Source organism: Malaya genurostris, chromosome 2 (genome assembly GCF_030247185.1).
Source record: "Malaya genurostris strain Urasoe2022 chromosome 2, Malgen_1.1, whole genome shotgun sequence".
Taxonomy (NCBI): domain Eukaryota; kingdom Metazoa; phylum Arthropoda; class Insecta; order Diptera; family Culicidae; genus Malaya; species Malaya genurostris.
The window spans coordinates 326,578,647-326,599,620 of record NC_080571.1 but is presented as its reverse complement, the minus strand read 5'-3'; the positions used below and the strand labels follow the sequence as shown (position 1 = coordinate 326,599,620).

General features: G+C 36.9%; 1 protein-coding gene across 8 annotated transcripts in view; it reads right to left on the bottom strand.

Annotated features, from left to right (window-relative positions):
- Window positions 1-20,974, bottom strand: part of LOC131431442 (uncharacterized) — a 400,265-nt gene that overhangs the window by 327,641 nt on the left and 51,650 nt on the right. For all 8 annotated transcript variants that reach the window (XM_058597155.1, XM_058597156.1, XM_058597160.1 and 5 more), the window contains exon 2: window positions 13,894-14,849. The gene's annotated coding sequence lies outside the window, so the exon portion shown is untranslated. The remainder of the gene's footprint in view (window positions 1-13,893; window positions 14,850-20,974) is intronic.

The window sequence follows — 20,974 nt, the reverse complement described above, 5'->3', positions numbered from 1 at the left end:
CTCAAAAAAGCCAAATCGACAAAAATGAAATTAGTTAATTTTTTCCAATTCTGACTTCCGATTTTGGAATTACAGGATGATGAATTTTTAAAATTCAAACCGATATAGAATTATTCGTCATATTAATTTATGGCCATACGAATCGGATTGGGTTATGCTGGTTCATGAATACAGTCTCTGAAAGTACCTTAAATAACCGTAAACTCTTAAGTGGTACTTACTTCGACATATCATGGAATGTTCAATCGATTGTCACACTTTTAGATTCAAATTCGATCCATTTTGCGGTTTCGACATTACAGAGTAATGAGTGATTAAAATCTCAAATTGCTGCTTAAAACGACGGTCATTATAATAATGTCATGAAAACTGAAATACCGAAGAATATTCATGCAAAAAACACATGCGAATTGAGAAAAAAAGGTATCATCTCACTGCTAGGTGGATTAACTACGTTTTTTTTGGTGATTTCACGAATTGTGACTCACAACCTATTTTTTACTACCCCGATTATGGTGGATATCCAAATTAGTTAATTTCTTCTATTTTTTTAGTTATAGAAACCACACGTAGTGCTAATTTTGTTTCTTGTAACAAAATAAGGTATATTTCTGTATCCACTTTGTTACTCTATCGTGCTCGGGAAACCAATATCATTTCTATATTTACTGATAGAGCACATATGAATGAGTTTTATTTACTGCAAAAGAGAACATCGATGGAACAGAAAAAAATAGTTTAAACTGATCAGCTTCGAGAGTCAATTACATTTGCATTCACGAGTAACTTCGATAAGAATCTTATCTCCATTCTGAACTATCGTTCGTTCGAAAATCGATGCTCGTAAAAGCTTAAATTTATTGAACGGAACATCTGACACCATCAAATTGAGATTGACACTTTAACCTCCGTCTCCGCAAAGCCAGTGCAGTAGTGCAATATACTCGCCATCCTGCAGCCACCAGACGATTCTATTTCCATGACAACGGAATTCGGAATCTGATGCTGAAAACGGAGCAACTAGCATGTTCATGGCATTATTCTGCCGTGGATTGTTCGTCCCGCCGTCCTGTCCGCTGATGGGTGATGGGAAAAACTTACCCAATTTATCCCATCAGTGAGCCTACACGATCATCGTCATCTTCATCATCATCATCATCATCATCTTCATGTAGTAGTGGATTTATGTACGGTGGATTTCCGAAATTGAAAGCGTTCTGCAGGTGAACAGACCTGGTGACACTACGGCACCGTTGATCCACGATCCAAAGGAATGAGATTTTTCCACCTGTTTTTTTACTATTTTCTCACAGTTGTTTCATTTCTTTGCTATTCTAACCGTGTAGCAAATTTCATATTTATCATCACTACCGTAGAAAAGTTCCGATGTTGCAATCGAAACTGAGACCAGCATCCCTCGTGGCTCCAATTTGAATACATTATAGCTTCTTTCTGGTGGTTTCTGCGCCCGGAGGCGGTGAAAGAATGGGAAGGACAACTAAATTGGACTGTCCCGTTTTATGATATCTGTTGTGTTTGCCCTTCAATGTGGCCCAAGGCAAGAGAGGCTAGAAAAATGAGATCTTATTGTCGTATAATTTTGCACGAGGTGGGAGGGCAGGAGGACCGGAACCGGTTTTGGGCTTTATGATTCCTTCGGTCTGTGAGCCTGTGTGGGAAAGGCAACTTTAACATTAGACTACGCGCAGATTGCTACTGGGAGATGCTCTAGTCGTTTGTTGGGAAAATTGGGTCAACGGATTTTTTGGGAAATATTAACCATGGATTGAGGGAATTCAGGGGCTCGCATAAAGGCCGTCTTAAGTTTGAAATTAAAATTCTAGAGCAGTGAGCGACCAGAAATGCTATGCAAACAAACGATAAAAGTTGTAGCCCTGCCTTTCGAATAATTTCATATTGTCTGGTATCAAAGTTTTTTTTGTTAGATATTGCGAAGCAAAAAGGGTTTTGTTCAAATTCCGCATACATCGACGGCTTATTTTAAATTTGGAATGTGCATAGAGAAATTAAAATATGCTGTTTTTTCAACGTTTGGATTCAATTCTGAGAGTCTTAAAAACTTAATTAAAACTGTCTCAAAACCATAAATGACTATGCTTTCGTCATTTAAAAAATAGGATTATCTCAAAAATATCTTCCATTTTGCGCGTGTGTGTATTTCTGTGACAACCACAAACCCTCTCGGCACAAAGTCAAGCTCCTGAAACATAAACCCAAACATCACCTTCGAGTTTCAGACAAAACATCAAAATTATGCCGCTATCTAAAGTTGTCATCTTGCTCCGTACTTCGCATTACAATGTCGGCTCAAGATTCAAGCTTTCCAAGGAGGGAAAATGAAATTCATGGAATCTTGCCGTAGATTGACGGTGCCTCCGGAGAGATAAGCTTTGTTTCTTTTTTTCCAACGCAGACTTCTCTGGTTTTTTGTTTGCCCGATGGAAAAAGAAATTTCACAGTATGCAACATGTACGAAATCCCTTGGGTCTAATATGTATCGCAATGCAGGTTGGGCGGAACCACAGACGAAAAATGAGCAATCCCGACAAGCATAAGGGAATGCAATGGGGAAGGAAGGTTTGGCTTTTGGACGAAAAGAGAAAAATTATCCGGAAGACATTTTCGGAATGCGGCAAATTAACTTGGGGAATGTGGCGGGTGACCTTGGGAATCAGGATCAGTGCGCTGCAATGAAGCAAAACAATTCGGCCGCGGGCAAAGGCCTATCCTAATTAAGTTACCTAAATGAGAATCGCTGGGTTGTGTGCGTGTTAGAAATGTGAAGCGCAGGAAACGTGTAAGGCACTAATATGTGCTTCTTAGCCAAACGGTTCAAGATCGAACGGAAAGTCTGTGAACCGTGTCTGATTGAATTTTTTTCTCCCCTTTACGAAGAAAGTGCTCTCATCGGCATTCCAATCGAAGCGTTTTTCGATTTCTCCCCAAAGGCTGGCACATGATTCTCTCTTCGTTGACGAGGAATCGATTTCAAGAGAAGAAAAATCAATTGAACGAACATGTTTGAACAATTTCGTGAGATTGATATAAATTGACTATGTAAAGGCAAGAGGGGGGAAAACTGTGCGGTACGTGTTACGCAGTCAATCTTATTTGTGATCGATTTGGTTGAGAAGATTGAATTGATTAACATTGGCGTAAACAAGTAGCAATTTAGGTGATCATGCATGCGGTATTGAAATTATCGAACCCGAAGTGTGGATGTTATCAGAGGGTAATGTTTGTTCGCTGAATGGAAGAATCGAATAAGTCGAGCAGTATTTTTTAATGCAGTGACAAGTTTGCAAATAATATGTAGGTTTTTTTCAACAAAAAAATGCTTTAAATATGGTTTATAAAATATTGATCATTATATGTTTTTAAGATCAATGATTACACAAAAATAAGATCGATAAGATGATTCAAACGGACCACGATAAATGTCCTAAATAACTCTGTTAAGTAACGTCATTGCTAAAACCTTGAAGATCCCTAATTAGTACAACACTAGAACAGTACTACTCATCTCACTCGATCACACATCAATGTATTATCTCTCCTTATCACTTATTTACTTGATCGCACAACAGAATAGGCTTTTTTCATTCCTCGTTTCTCGTGTTTGGTGCAGATGATAAAACCAGTATACTATAGCTAGATCAGATCAGACGGAATAAAGATAAATAGACGATATCTTCGCATCAAATCTTTGTATCGTTAAGATAATAGACAGAGCAAATAAACCACGAGTTTCCGTTCCTACACTTTGACCGACCAATTAATAGAACGAAATCCAACAAACTCAATTCGTCAATCCCGAATATCACGACTTGCGTGCAACTCCTCGTACATTATAACAAATTCATTCATGTCATGTATAATGTCGTTATAAGTTTTATTGACGATAGTAAAAATTTTATCAGCAACTATAATTTTTCAGTTCGTGCTCGCATCTCACCCAACACAGTCGAAAATCGTTTGCGGTCGAAGCAAAAGAAACAAAGACAATACAGTGCAATGAACAATAGAGTGTACGGAATGGTCAAATACGATTTAACAAAGCCTGAAACTTGGCCTGCAAGACCGAATTCAATTTGTATAGATTTCAAGCGTTGCAATGTTAGACCAGCAGCAAATGAAATTGAAATCTTACTTAAAGAACGAATGCATCTAGACGCTAATAATGTAAGTGAGATTCAATTCAACAAGGCGTCTAACTGTGTGTACATTATGTTTAAACGTGAAAGCGATGCAATTGCATTCGCTTCGGTTAACAACGAGGTGCACAGCGTTGACTGTGACAACATTTAATACAAAATTCCTGTGCACATGGTGGACAATGCCATACAAGTACATTACCTTCCCCCGCAGACCAGCGATCAGTGCGTTCGAGAAATCATGTCGCAGTACGGTGAAGTTCTTTCCATCGAAAGAGAAGTATGGCGGAATTTTCTTCCCCGGTATCCGGAATGGCGTGCGAGTGGTACGTATGCAACTACGTAAGGCAATTCCATCTTACATCATTTGTGGTCAAGGTGGGACACATCCATGTAAAACGCTGATTACCTATGAAAATCACCTTGTTTTGTGATCAACCTGTACACTACGCTAAACATTGCACTGAAACTGCGAAAAGAACATCTTCAACCAAAGACAAGGTCAACCGTTCAACAACGAAAACTAGTGAGCGTAATACTCCTGTTTTACCTTCAAACCAACCAACAACTGCAACCAATGTACAACAAGGCGCTTCTACAGCAACTAGCAACGAGCTCAAGACTGCGAACAACAAGGAAAACGAAAAGAAGACGGAAATCAAATACAAAACCACCGATGCGGCAATGGAGGACGAGACGAGCCACGAACAAAGTGCCCCTCAACCCTCGCAGGAGGGAAATTGAAGCTCTTCTCCTCCTAGAAAAAGAGTGACAACGAGATCCACTTCAAAAAATTCTTTATTTAAAAATTCGGCTAATTCGACCACGGTAAGCTTGTACGCAAATAGACCTATAAAAATATCTTTTGAATAAAAAAATTTTAAATAATTTTTTCATACAAATTCGTAAGAAAAATAATGACCATATAAAAGAATTTTCTATCACACTATAGTCACAAAGGATGATAGTGGAATAATCCGACATACGTACCCATTTGAATACTACTAACGAAGAACAGTGAGCGTCACCGAAATGGTAGAAATGTACTTGGTTCGGTCATCAGTGTGTACAGTAGAGTTTATGCACTCATGCTTATTGTTCCCTCTACAAGTTCGTTTGATCTGTAGTACTTTCTTCCACGTTTCATTCGTTTCTTTTAGTAGGGTTACGAGAACGCTTTTCATTGTGTGAAACAGTGATTTGTTGGCTTAAGCTCACGTCCTTATCAGCGTTTGAGTGTTTGAACAGAATAATTTCAATAGAATAAATTTTTTTTATTATCATTTAATTCTGCTATAAGTTATAACAGAGTTAAATGGTATTAAAAAAAATTATCATAGTTAAGTTCACGCTATCGCTCGCTCAGTTTACATTCTTACCTCATCTGAAACAGTTAATATAGTATACTGAGTACTGCCAGGACGAAAGAAACAAAGAATAAAGTATGATAAGTATCTAACGGGGAAAATAGATTGCAAAATCGGCATGTGAAAGCAATTATGTAACAAAAATTTGGGGTGGGTAATGTCAGAGACATAACTGGATATCGTGAATACGAAAACAACTGACATGTTCCTTAACACTTCCGAATATCAATTAGTATGAATTGTGTGAATAATGCAAGCATTCCCCATTTTCACATTTTTCGCAAAAACAACTTGATCTCGATTACTGTGTATTTCACACAGCGAAAAGTGCACAAATCTAATCAAACAGTTCTAGATTTGCACTAAACGGAGGTTTTTTACCTTCGATTTGCGAAGAAGAAATTCTAGTAATTCTTTAGGAAACTTTTAGAGCCATTAGAACGGCTGATTTCGTGTGAAGCTCTCCACGGTTGTCCCCTTTTCGTTGTTTTTTCACCAATGCAAACGACTAGCAGCTGTGACGTAATCGTTCTTGTCGGAAGCGAAACTAGCTTTGCAAATGACACACAATACATACATCGCAGTGGCGATAGAATCCAAACTGATCCAATTTTTGTTAGGAGGTTTCTTTTTACGTGATTTCGTTTGCAGCTTTTTCACTAATGGGCGGTCCTAACGGCTATAAAAATAGCAGCATCAAGAATTTTAATGTCGATTATTTCATTTTGGATTTGCATTTTATTGCAAGAAACTATCAGGATGCGGTACGGGGTTCATTCCTGCCTTTCAGAAGGACCAAATTGTGGAACTCACTACGATAGTAAGCACTGTTCGGAACATTTTTCTCGAACGATTTGTTGTACAGCAGCAGATATTTTGTTCTCTTCCTCAGAACGCGTTCTGATTGGCTGGTGTTGACATGGGTCAAATGAGACAGGTTTTTCATTAGTGTACTATTAAAATACTTCAATGCTCTTGCTATAAACGTTTAAGTTTAAAAATATCGATTCTATTGGTAGTTAGATTATATAAATCCTTTCACAGATCACTGAGCTATGAGTTTTAAGAATACGAGCAAGGCAAACGCGTCTTATGAATTATCCTCTTTGATACTCGTTTATGCCAAACATTTCAGAAAAGTTTAATTTTGAATTATTTGAGATCATGTCACACAACTGAAAAATTTTATCGCTAAATTGTGATCATATTTCCGATGGGGTGTAGCAAAAATTATGTTGATTCGTTAGATACAACAAGAGATATTCACGATCAAAAACTTATCACTCTCTCAGAGGGTACATTTTGAAAAGGCGCCCCATAGTAAAGTAAGTCGTATTCACGACAAAATGTTACCGCATATACGGGACTCGAACCCGTAGCTAACTCCTAACCGGAGAAATTGGTCTACCAATTAAACTACGGCTCTGTACGCCTCTGCGGTTACATTTTCATGGTTTTCATTACATAATTGCTATATTCCCCGTTAGATACTGATCATATTTAAAACTAGTTCAAGATGGCTTTACATCTCAACAAAGACTAAAACACAAATCGTTGAAAGAATAAAGTGTTGTGGCCAGTGAACAATAGAGCAATACGACGGTTTCGAAATCAGTAAATCTTGGCCTTCGCGACCGAATTGATTTTAAGCACTTTCATGTTAGACCGACCACGCACGAAATTCAAGGCTTGTTGACAGATCAAACGAATTCAGATGTGGAACGTAAAAAAATGTTATGCCATAACATTCGCTTCTAGTTACGGCGAAGGGCACAGTGTTGAGTATAATAATGTTAAATACAAAATCTTTGTATACGTGGTAGACGGTGTCATAGAAGTACGTGTACGTGATCTTTCCCTGAAGGACAACGAGGCGACATCTAACAGTACCGAGAGATTCTTTTCGAAACGGAAGTGTGGCGGAATTATTTATCTTATATCCAGAATAATGTGCGTGTGTAACGCAAGCATCTACAAAAAGCGATCCCCCTTAACGTGACGTTCAACCATATGGGAGGAATCCTTGTAAATCGCAGGTTGTCTACAAGAATTAGTCAACTATAGGAATATTCAAAAAGTCCTGTTGTTGACAGATTTGGAATGTATAATCTCTGGTAATAAAAACGATGAATTTAGGTTTGGGAGATTATAATATTCCTGCGATAAATTTTCAGTGGTAAGTATCATGTATAAACTTTTCTAATTTAGAGAATTCATTAATGGTTTTTTAAGGTAAAGAAATTGATCGACTTACGTTTAGTTTCCTCGTTAGTTTTACGGTCTTCTAACCTCACCGAGCAATCGGCTTAGAAACACTGAGCCTGAGTACTCCAATTATAGTATAGATTCCTTAATTTAGGTTAGCAGCAATTAGCACTAGCCAACCTATTTATAAATTCATTTTAAGTACAATCTATTATTCACGTGAAACTTCAAATTACCTTAGATATAGCTTTTACTTATATAATAAATCGTCTTAATCGGCAAATATATCAAACAAATGAACTTAAGCGAACTGAGTGTGCTGTTTTCACTCACAGGAAATCAATGCGTCACTTACTTCTTTTCTTCCTTTTTTCTTTTGACAAACCGCGTTCCTCGATGATCATGACGTGCGAGGGTAAGGTGATCGCTTTTCGGATGGGTCCGATAACACCTGCATCAAAACTTCGAAAAAGTTATCTTCAATCGAAAACAAGAACAACCACGCGGCAACGGCATCTAGCAAATCTAATATTTTTTTGTTCAACATACAAAAATAATAAAATCACTGAACAGTAAACGCAGCTTTTTTCGGTTTTTTAACGATATCAAACTAACTGGAGATTATAAGAGGAGAAAGAATATGAATCATAGAGCCATAGTACTCAAGGAAGAGCAAGGATGTGAAGAATAAAGTGCGCTTGCACCCTGGGACGCATAGCCTTACGCTAGAACTCCAGGCACTCAAGCAATAGTTTCGGAAAAAATCTTCCATTTCGGTGTTATAACTAACTGTATGAGAAAATATCAACACAATGAAACACATTAAGTAACAATTCGAATGCCTTATGGTTTTGATTATAATTTATAGGAGTTTTGTAATTGATTTTTCAATCACTACCTGTTTTATGCCAACTATAATAAGTGTCTCTTTTAACCAGTAATATCATAGTTTTCAAAGCTTCTATAAAACCCTTTACCTGCACTAAAAATAAAATAAAAATAAAACAATTTACACTAGAATAAAACCATGCAAACACTCTTAATATTGCTTTCAAACATTTTCTTTAAAACATTATTGCCAGTTAAATTCTTTCATAAATCTAGTTTTGTGTGTGTGCGTGTTCATTCTATGACAATTTCACTCAGAGTAAATTTGAGGGTTCTAAAGTACATTTATGACACATTAGTTGTAGGCTATTTGATTTATTGCTTCTTAGGTTAAGTGTAATTTGCATTAAAAGGAATTTCATGGCCGCCATTATGATGTTCTATACCGTAGCATTTATTGACATCAAATAAACTTCGAAATGCAAAAACGAGGAAATATGTTGGACTTTCATGATTCATTTTCAGATCGTATGCACAAGTTTTATCGCAACAGAATAGTTTTATACAAAAATGACGATAAATCACAAAAAATAATTTTCATAAATCATGAAGACTTTCGCAAAAACCGCATTTATTTCAAGGCGATTAGTTATAATTCTTATTTTTATCCTTACATTCACGATAAAAATAAAAGCGCATAAAGTTTTTACGTTCGGAAACAGTCTCAAACTCGTAATTAAAATATAATATATTCTTTCTAATTGCATTCAAAGTAGACATGACGCACATAGTCAAGAAAAATATCATCAAAACGACAGTTTATTCATAGCGGAATTCATTCCATCCAAAGAAATTTAATGTTGATCGTAAAGCTGGTTTCAAAATTTTCTTGAATTTGGAGTTTTAAAGCAGGTTTATGCTGATTCTTCATTTTGATTTATAAACCTTATGAAGAATGGTCCACTTTGCAGGAACATGCTCTTATAGAGGTTTTCAGTAGGTTTTCGTGGAGTTTAAAGTTTTATTGCAAGATTTATTATGTAGCATTGAAGACAGCTACAAGTATTTAATAATATTAAAAATGTTACTTGGGTTGTCACGTCTCACTTTTTCCGCACTTTATACTTCACATCCTTGCTCTTCCTTGAGTACTATGGCTCTATGATTTCATATTCTTTTTTCTCTTATAATCTCCAGTTAGTTTGATATCGTTAAAAAACCGAAAAAAGTAAAAATTACTGACTGACCAGAAGTCATAAATAAAAACCTGTTTTAATCCACCTAGTGGTGTAATTATGTCTTTCTCATATCAATCATACTTTCATATATAATACTGCGATTCTTGAAAGAATAACCTAAATCGGTTTGTTTGACCGTCTACTGATAAAAACTATCAATTGGAAAAGATTTGAGGTCGATTCAGAAAATTTTTAAGGTTTTTCCCCATTTTCAGTGATGGTATACAATTTTTAACCCACTTTACCCTATATTTCCGGATCCGGACCTTTCATTTGAACCTAAGTTTGTAAAAATAGGTTCAGTCATCTCTGAGAAAAGTTAGTGCACTTATTTTCACAATTTTTTGCACATTTTACCCCATAATTCCGGAACCGGAAGTCGGATCCAAATAATATTCAGGAATTTTGTATGCAAGACTTTTCATTTGAATCTAAGTTTGTGAAAATCGGTCGCGCCATCTATGAGAAAAGTTAGAACACATATTTTCTTTTTTCTGCATATTTTACCCCATAACTCCCGAACCGGAAGTCGGATCCAAGTAATATTCAGGAATTTTTTATGGGACTTCAAGACCTTTCATTTGAACCTAAATTTGTGAAAATCGGATCTATGACAAAAGTTAGTGCACTTATTTTCACCATTTTTTGCACATTTTACCTCATAACTCCGGAACCGGAAGTCGGATCCAAATAATATTCAGGATTTTTTTATGGGACTACAAGACCTTTCATTTGAATCTTAGTTTGTGAAAATCGGTTTAGCCATCTCCGAGAAAAGTTAGTGCACTTATTTTCACATTTTTTTGCACATTTTACCCCATAATTCCGGAACCGGAAGTCGGATTCAAATAATATTCAGGAATTTTGTATGGGACCATGAGACCTTTCATTTGAATCTAAGTTTGTGAAAATCGGTTCAGCCATCTCCGAGAAAAGTTAGTGCAAAAAAACGTTACATACACACATACGCACATACACACACACACATACACACACACACACACACACACACACACACACACACACACACACACACACACACACACACACACACACACACACACACACACACACACATACACACACAGACATTTTGCGTACTCGACGAACTGAGTCGAATGGTATATGACACTCGGCCCTCCGGGTCTCGGTTGAAAAATCGGTTTTCACAGTGATTGCATAACCTTTCTATATGAGAAAGGCAAAAAGTAAAAAGTAAACGCAGCCTAAAGTATCAACTGCAATTATTGCGAAACAGGAAAACCCAGCTACAATTAGCAACGCCAGTGCTACTGATGATCAAGAGACAATAACAACAACGACGACGATTGAAAAATGAAGAAAGATGCGATTTGTGAGCTAACTCATGCTGGCTAGGAATAAGAACTCGCTTCTCCCCAAAGAAAGCAGATTACGACAGAATTCAGTAAAAAGGTTTTTGATGTATGGTTACGTATTTCTTCATTATGCTCAGCTGGGTACATTTTCAAAATTTCACAACACGAAAGTGTGACAAAATTACTCCAGATTTTATTTTCTAATAACTTTATCCCTGTTTGAGTATTTTCTCTAATTCTTTCACGAAACGATTGGACGAAGGTGTAACATTGTAATTAATACCACGTTTATTACATAAGCATTGTTTAAACAGTAACAAATTGATCCGTACACGAAACATCAAATTCACCCTGTTGTACGGTTGCTAGCTTCCGTCTATGATAATCCATGAACGGAGTCGAGGCGAATATGAGGTTTCTCAAGCCTAAACGCAGGAAAAAAACAACTACTAGCTCTTCTGTGAGCATATCTGCTGTTGGACGTTTGCAGTGTGAGTTTATCAGTTTGGTGCAAATCTAGAATAATTTGATTAGCTTTGTGCTATTTTTGTAGTGCGACATTCGCACTAAACTAGCGCAAATAAAGCTTGCATTCGGCTGCATCGCGTTCGAGAAAAATGTCCGAAAATAGCTTAATATCGTAGAAAATTCCACAAATTGGCTCTTCTAAAGACCGGAAATAAATCGCGGACAGCATTTTGATAGTTTCTTTCAGTGAAATGTTGAGATGCCTGAAATATTGAAATATATGAGCGACTGTTCGACTTGTGTCAAGATTATATTTATGGGGAGCGGATCATTTCGCCAAATGTCGTTTCGCCGAAAGGGTCATTTCGCCGATTTCTGCAATTGTCTTAATATTTTAATTGTAATTGATTTAAAATAATGTAATTCTATGCGAATCTAATTCTACCTTTGGTTTGAAAGTTGAGACGATAGAATGCGATTTTATTCATATCAGTTGGTCATTTTGAACCGAAAAGTAGAACCATTGTAACTGGAATCACTTCAAATGACTATAATTCGTCTAGGTCTAGGGAGAAGTTTCACAATTTATAATGGAGTTTTAAATCAGATTACCGACAATAACTTCAAAAGCGGAAAACTAATCCGAATGGATTTCTTTGACACACACACGAACTAAGACAAACTCAGGATACTTCCTCAAAAGTGAAGCTTTGTTGTGATTACATACTTAAAACAACTTAAAACGGAGTGAATGACAATGACAAAAATGGATAATTTAAATCATCACCAACACATAATAAAAATATCTGTCGCAAGCATAATGAGGCAAAATTATTCCAACCAAAACGATGGAACTGAATAAAGCAAGCGATTTACATTACTATTGAGTCCTTGAAGTTCCGTATTTCGTTTGCACTGGCTCTGCCTGTCGGCCAGTACAGAATGAGCCGATTCGAACGTTTTCGAGTATAAATATTTCATTTTCAGGAGTGCTTCATTACGCGTCTAAAATTTGCATTTCAATCCACCGAAATGACTCTTGTTTTGATTGCACTATTACGGCTTTCGAAGTGCAGCAAATACAGCTTAAGTGGTAAACTGGCACAAAAGAGTTTATTGTCTGTAAATTTATCCTCTTAGTGCGAGTGTTGGCATTTGTGCTTGCTTGCAACCAGTACTTTATGCATGGCGAGAGAGAGAGAGACATTCATGTACGTAGTTCTAGGAAAATTCAACAAGAAAACGCGTTGGTAGACAGAGTAGGAGAGATGATGCGATAAACTTCAAAACAGTGCAAAGCTAACTTTATGGTCTGTTCAAATATTTTCAATGTGCGAGAATTTGTTATAACATAAATATGTTGTTGTTTGCCGCATACAAATGTAAGTTCTGGAACGAACATATGTTTCCCAATTATCCAGCTAACTTTTAATCTGTCATGAGTAGAACACACTTTCTGAAGGAAAACTTTCTGAGAAACTTTCGAGTTCCCAACAGCAAAAGGATATAAATCATCTTTCTATGTCAGTATCATGATGTACATTCAAAGGAAGAAAGAGCACAGCACTTTGGTAGTTTTCCTAATCGGATTCGTACTCATTGCTAATCCTATTCCGAACAATACCTGGTATACTTGTATTTCCAATGGCACTAACAAACCTAGATACTAGCAGTTAAACTAAACCGACACCAGAGAAAGCCAATTTTTCAGATATCTGTCCAGTAAATTCGCTCCATCTGCAGATAAAATCGAACGAACAACAAGTTTCCAACTCTGCTAGATAGTAGTCCATCTGAGATTTTTCTGCTAGTGGTTTCCTTCCGATAGTCACCGAAAATTCAGCCAGTTATCAGATAAGTCTTCCAGGGAACGACCAACTACGTTTAACTCGATGGCACACATGTTCCCGAGAATTTGTGAGCGAAACGTGCTTCAAATTCGAATCACCCTGTGCTTAGACTGTGTCGGACCTCGGGTGATTGACTCTGCGGAAAACCATCTGCAGCCTCCACAAGTCACACTTTGGAAATTGTTTTCGAACTAATGTACCGGATTTAATGTGATCCGGCGAACACGGTCCAAAATATTTAATTGAGTTGAAGTTTCCCGGTCCGAACCCAATAAGCTTGTGGTGTGGGAAATATGGTAATTTTGGTAGAATGGGTTTTTCGGTGATATTTAGTATTAATTTGCACCAAATTTGGTCACAAAATGCTCCATCAGAAAAAAAAATTACAAATTTCAATTTATTATCAGGATTAGAACGGAACTTACCTTTATGATCCGTTTCCAATTTCGTCTGAACGGGATTGCCAAAGAACACAAGCCGTTTGCTAATTAATCTTTCTTCAAATCCATGAAATTACTCAAACCAACATTCACTCGTTCCACTCCGTTCACTTTCTGCTGAATCCTTTCCTCCGATGGTCGTAGACTGCACTACCAATTCGATTTGCTACTCACTCCGTTCCGTCACTCACTCATCGAAATGGAACGGACACGACTTACTCTATTTTGCCTTTCCCATCCAATCGTCGACCGAACGACGAACGCTCGTTTTCACTTACTACAGCTCACTCGTAATTCACCTGTACGTACGGCTCACGGTCGGATGCAATCACTCTTCGCGGGACCGGTTCCGTCCGTTTGTGGACCTCCGTCGGTTGGGGGCGGTTGAAAAACACATCACTAAATTTAATCAAGAAAATGGAGATTTTACGCTGTATTTTATTTTACCATCCGATCCCCACGGATTGACAGTGGCGGCTGGAGCTGTTAATTCGATGCCAGTGAGAACACGGGTGGGTGGTTGTCAGGTTGGCAGGTTGATAGCAGCGATCACATCACATTGTGGACTCTTGCACACACATCCCTGGGTTCCTATCACCTCTGCAGCATTCCGAACCCAAGATCCACGCAAGACAATGTTCGTCGATGGGTGGGGAAATTAATTTTATACTTTGCGTTTTAGAAGGGGGTGCCCATTTTTAACCGTTATCTTTGTAATCGTGCCGGTTGCTTTAAATCACATCTAATTGCACCTGCTCGTAGTCACAATATGTGAAACTAATACTTTTATGGCCGTTTGACTCGGCAGAGTCAGGTTGCTCGACTGAATGCGGGAAAAATTTTCTGCAATCTTCGGTGTCTGGCTCTGGCCTAGAAAAGTTACGGTTTGTGCTTCGGTTGAACCAGATCCTGCCACCGAGTGAGCATCTTCCGATGATTATCTGCAAAAGAGCATTGAAAGGATGGTTAGGTAGAGAAAAATGAGAAACGCTTATAGAATATTGGCAACAGTTCAATCCGCTATCGGGGGAAGTAAATTATGTATTGAGGTAAGAAATAGTAACGGAAAACGGTCAGCAGAAACCCGTAGCTCACGGCATAAAGTGTGCTGAGGCTCTTCCGTTTCCGTGTTTCGTGTTGGTTTGGCTATTTTCGAATCGGTTCTGCAATAAATTTCATGAGTTTGTTACAACAGGAGAACGATTTCGGTTGGCAGCTTTCCAATCCATTGGTCTATCGGGATGGTTGATTGCGGCTCTGAAAAAACAGTTTGATGAAGCATTCTTGACTCAAGATTTGACTTTTTATCGTTCTTTTCATTTTTATCGGATTTTATTAATGGTAGTAAACAGGAAAATCGATTTCGTTGGATGACTTAAACGTTATCGATTGGCTGTGAGCTGAATTAAAGGGTTTAATTCAAACATCGGACAAATAAGAGTGTATGTGAACCGGTCAAACATTTTACTTCACGGAAAGCCCGAAATCAGCATTTTGGCGAAAAAAATAGTGGATTTTCTGATTTTAGTTAGTTATTCTTTGAGACAACTAAAAAATTCCTATCCGTGTTTGAAAAAATAAACTTCAAATTTAATTTCTTTTTCAACTTCATTCATGCAAAATATAGAAACAATATTCACTTTCTCGCCTACAAATGCCAGTTTGGCTCGTGCTGCATCTCGATGACATAAGTCTTCGGTATCTTCTTGAGGTTTCACTAAACAATGGCTCAATATATTTTTTCGTTGGGTAAAGCTCTTACGTCGGTGTTGGTAGTGTTCCTCTTCTTGGGCATAATGTGGACGTAGTTCGCGGAATACAATTCTATAATTTTTTTCCTTTATGGCAATATGCCAAATCGAACAAAAAAACAGAACAATTGTGTTACTTGAAGAAAAGAAGCAGAAGGTTTTAAATTTACTCCTGCACATACATTTTTTGTTTGATGATTCTTTTTTTTTATTTAAAAGATATTTTTATTCAGGCCTATTTGCGTACAAGCTTTATGTGGCCGAATTAGCCGATTTTTTAAATAAAGAATTTTTTGAAGTGGATCTCGTTGTCACTCTTTTTCTAGGAGGAGAAGAGCTTCCATTTCTCTCCTGCGAGGGTTGAGGGGCACTTTGTTCGTGGCTCGTCTCGTCATCCATTGCCTCATCGGTTGTATTGTTGTTGGTGTCCGTCTTGGTTTCGTTTTCTTTGTTGTTCGTAGTCTTGAGCGAAGTCGGAAACTAAAACGCTCGAAATCCGCGCAAAGTTGGAAACTAAAACGCGCAATATTCGAGCGAAGCATTACACCACTGTCTTTTTACTGGTTATGCTTTCCGCAAAAATTGAAAATCCACTGAAATAAGATTTCACAAACTGTTTTCGAACGCGCATCGTCTGTTTAGGACCTGGGAGCACATAGAGTTTACTATTTCCAAAGCCTCTGAGCTATAAGGATTTATTTTCCGCGTGAAATTTGTCATATAAACACAACAAATAAGTCCGCATGTACGAAAATGTTAAAATAAAAATAAAATTTCTTACAATTGTGATTTTGAAAGAAGTTAAACAGATTTCAACGAAGACAATTTTTTTGCTTCAACATTTTCTTGCTCGGTAAGCTTTTTCTTCTCGGTAAGAAGATCGGTAAGGCCACACCAGGATGATCTGATTTATTCTTTTTAATTTCAGTTCCAACTATTTATCACCTTCTGATTAGCTTTTGTTTGCTGAGACAGCGCCTTCTCCTGTTGTCGGATTGTACTCCGAATGTCTTCTTTTTCCTGATCATATTTTATTCTTTTATTTGGAGCAGTAAAACTGCCGCTGGAGTTAGTTTCTGTCATGTTGCTCTCCAGTAGGCATAAAACCTCCTCATCTTTTTTATAAGAGATCACAATCAGCCAAATGATACATTTGCTTAAATCCAGTGCTTTTATAGTAACTAAATCTAATCAGAAAATAACATGAAGAACGATTTCTTAATAACATTACGTGATAAATGAAAGTCGAATGAACTGAAACATTTGTTAAATATGCTGCACATGCTAGCAATGGACTCGTTATATTCATAATTAGTTCTAACATAATTTAAAGTATATTTCAATGGAAGACGTCGGAAAGCGCATCGGACAAATTTGCGTTGAATCGCTTCAATTCGTTGGATATCGTTTTGGTAATAAGATGACTAGATAACAACAGCATATTCGGGAGTTGAACGAATTAAAGCGCAATACAGAGCTTGCAAGCAATATACATCAGAGTTTTTTTAAATAGCGCGGAAAATAAATCCTAATAGCTTAGAGGCTTTGGAGATAGTAAACTCTATGTGCTTCTTAACATTTAACTTGGAAAACAGAAGAACACCCAGGTCCTTAACAGATAATGAAACTACCGATCTTGATCGAAAAATTTAGATCGTCGAGATACAATAAAATTATAAACGGTCCAAGGTGACTTCCTTTAAGAACTCCAGAGGTAACAGCAAATGGTGAGGTTCCACAGTCTCCTATTTCCACTATCATTTCATGACCAGTTAGATATGATCGATGCCAATTCAAAAGTGATCCGTTATATCACAGTATACTTAACTTGGAGATCGCTATGTGATTGTTGATTTTGTCGAACGCAGCTGCGAAATCGCTGTATATAGAATCTACTTGTAAACGTGCTTGTAAAGAAGGTATGATGAAGGGAGTGTAGGTTACTAAATTTGTGAAAGTTGAACGCTTTGGCATGAATTCATGATGAGTCTCAGATATGTAGTCAGAGACTATGCGTTATAAGATCCAGAACTACAATTTCAAACAGCTTCGATACAGCGCACAAAGCAACAATTCCACGGTAGTTGGATAATATACCCTTGTTCACATATGATTTCTGCCATATTTCAGGAAAATTTTCAGAACGCAAAGAACAATTGAAAATGTTGGATAGTTGAACTAACAAACAATTAGAACAATTTTTTCATCACCACGGATAGAATCCCGTCAGATACAGCAATAGATTTTAATTTTTTCTTCTTCGTTTCATTTCTTATCACATTTCGCTTCGTAAACCTGTTGTCCAAATTTTGCTTTAAGAATGCGATTTTTAACCCACACAAAATTAATGACCATACTATAGAAGAATAACATTCCATTTATTACGTTAATTGCCTTATTAAATGTGTTTTCATTGAGACGTTATCTTCCATCAGACATCAATATCTTTGAGTGCGAAAATCTTCTTTCGATTCCGCATTAGAATGGGAAAACGCAATCACTTACATCGAACATATTTTGTAGTTCCTGGTAACAACTCTGCTGGAATAGCAATTTGTACCACTCAAGATCGGAGAACACAGATTCGAAATATTGACCCCCGGAAGAAAACATTTGCTAGAATCACCTTCTTCTAAATTTTGGTTTTATCAAGGTAAATTCACCAATTCGGCCAGCTTGGGCAATTGCTGAAACGTTTGCTCATCCTTAATTTTTTGCGGTTTCATAAAAGTTACAAGCTTCAAAAATTTGCAAAGAACTTTATTTTCGAACAAATTATTCACAAATGTGAATTGATGTCTCTTGAAATTCGCGCGAAATCCGCGCCATCGCATCAAAATCTGAGCAGAAACGGTGCTAAATCCGTGGAAATCGCGAAATCCGCGAAAACCGTGAGATCCGCGCGACCGTAACAACCCTGTAATATTATTATTATTTATAACAATTTGAACATTCTTATTGTAACTCCGAATAATAAATGAAATCCCGAAACTCGAACCCAAAAAAGTCCCGAATCCCGACCAAATTTTTTAACGTACCCGTTGAAAATGAAAAAATCGGTACCCGACCAGAACTCGACAAACATATCTTTTCTGTACCCGAACCCGACCAAGACAATATTTCTTGTGCAAACAGTTTTTGCCTTTCTCTATAGAAAGATATTAGAATTGCTGGAAAAACCGACTTTCGAACGGGGCCTCGGAGACCCATAGTGTTATATACCATTCGACTCAGTTCGACGAGATCAGAAAATGTCTCTGTGTGTGTGTATTTGTGTGTGTATGTGTGCACTTATGTGTGCATTGATCAAGTTCGAAGATCAAATGGTTGTGACTTTTGGTTCCAGATATATGATGGTATAAGTGACGAAACCGACAAAACACATTGATTTTTACCGCTCTTATATATATATATATATATATATATATATATATATATATATATATATATATATATATATATATATATATATATATATATATATATATATATATATATATATATATATATATATATATATATATATATATATATATATATATATATATATATATATATATATATATATATATATATATATATATATATATATATATATCGTAATTTAGTGTCATCTCAAAAAAATTTTTTTTGAACAAATCAGCTTTCTGGGACTTAAATTTTCATATTTTTTCTAAGTCCCAAAAAGTCGACTTTTTCAAAAAAAAATTTTTTCGAGATGACACTAAATCTCGACGTTACATACAATTCTAAGCCTTTTGGCATCAAAAAACCTTCAGCATCTAAAAAGTTATGCCATGATTGTTCCAGATACCTGTAGCGATTTTAAACGGCTTTCCCTGTCTGAAGGCTAATATGACTCCGGAGCAAAATGGTGGATCCACGATTTGTCCACTGTTTCGTACCAACGAGAGAAATCCATTTTAATGCGACTACACAATGCCGAACAGCTCTCTGACTCGTTGATGTGTTGTTGTTTTTATTCGATTATGAGCGAACGAGGCACCCATTTGTAAAAGACCTTCCGCGTCAGATCCTAAAAGCACTTTCAGTTTATATGCTAACCATCTCAACACATCTAGTATCACGAACTTTGATTTTGCGTTCATTTATCACGATTATAAAAATTTTTATGATTTTTTCAGATAACTGCTTCATTTGGTCACATTTTAAATCAGAATACCACAAATCTAAAAAAGCAATGTTTTATCAATACACGGAATTCGTTATTTCCATTTTTTTATAAATGAATAAGTAATGTCACTTATATGCCGGTAGGTTCAGCGTTTGTAGTGAGATTGATGTGAAAATTTGACACATGTCATCTGAAGGTTGACACTTTCGAAAAATGAGCCCAGTTTCTTATTACAAACGTCATCTCTTGGTCTCCCGTCCTGGAACTTTTTGAGCAGTGTGTTATGCACATCAGCGACTGGACTGGTTATGGATTTGTTTTGAGCGCCGTTCGATTCGTACGAGACACATTTTGATCGCGAATCGACCTTTTCGTCGTATTCGAAGAAATGCAACGGATGACCTCGATCATGGAGTACTGGATGAACGAGTTCTGTACCTTCCATTATCAAACCCAACAGGCTAACCGGTTAGGGTAACAAAAATTCTCAAAGAATTGAAGACACAAAAGTGATTTTTAAAACTAGTTGGGTAGCCCTACGTTAACAGATCGAACAACCCCACTGTAGTTTGATGTTGTATTTGACCCTTAAATGCGCAATTTTGAATCAGTAACGTTGAAAAAACCTGATAACTGAAGGGAAAAAAGAAACTCATGCAACTGTCGCGTTTTACGACATGGAAGCCGGAACCCAGTGGAAAATATAAGCTTGAGTCAAGTTACAATTTATTGATATTTTTCCCATTCAACATTTACGACCAAAAATTGGCATCCGATAATCTGAGTTAAAATATAGAATAGAATTCAATCCTTTTTAAACTCACTATATCAACTCTGAATCTATGTGCTATTCGATATTTATGATGAAATTGTTCATTGTAACAGTTCGGCTGAAAAGTTCGTATCGTTTAATAGAAACACACATTTTTTTGCCAAAATTCGTTTTTATTATTCAACATAATTGCCATCAGAGGCGATACAGCGATTATAGCGATCTTCCAACTTTTCGATACCATTTTTGTAGTACGATTTGTCCTTTGCCTCGAAATAGGCCTTAGTTTCAGCGATTACCTCTTCATTGCTTCTAAATTTTTAACCAGCGAGCATTCTCTTGAGGTCTGAGAACAGAAAAAAGTCACTGGGGGCCAAATCTGGAGAATACGGTGGATGAGGGAGCAAT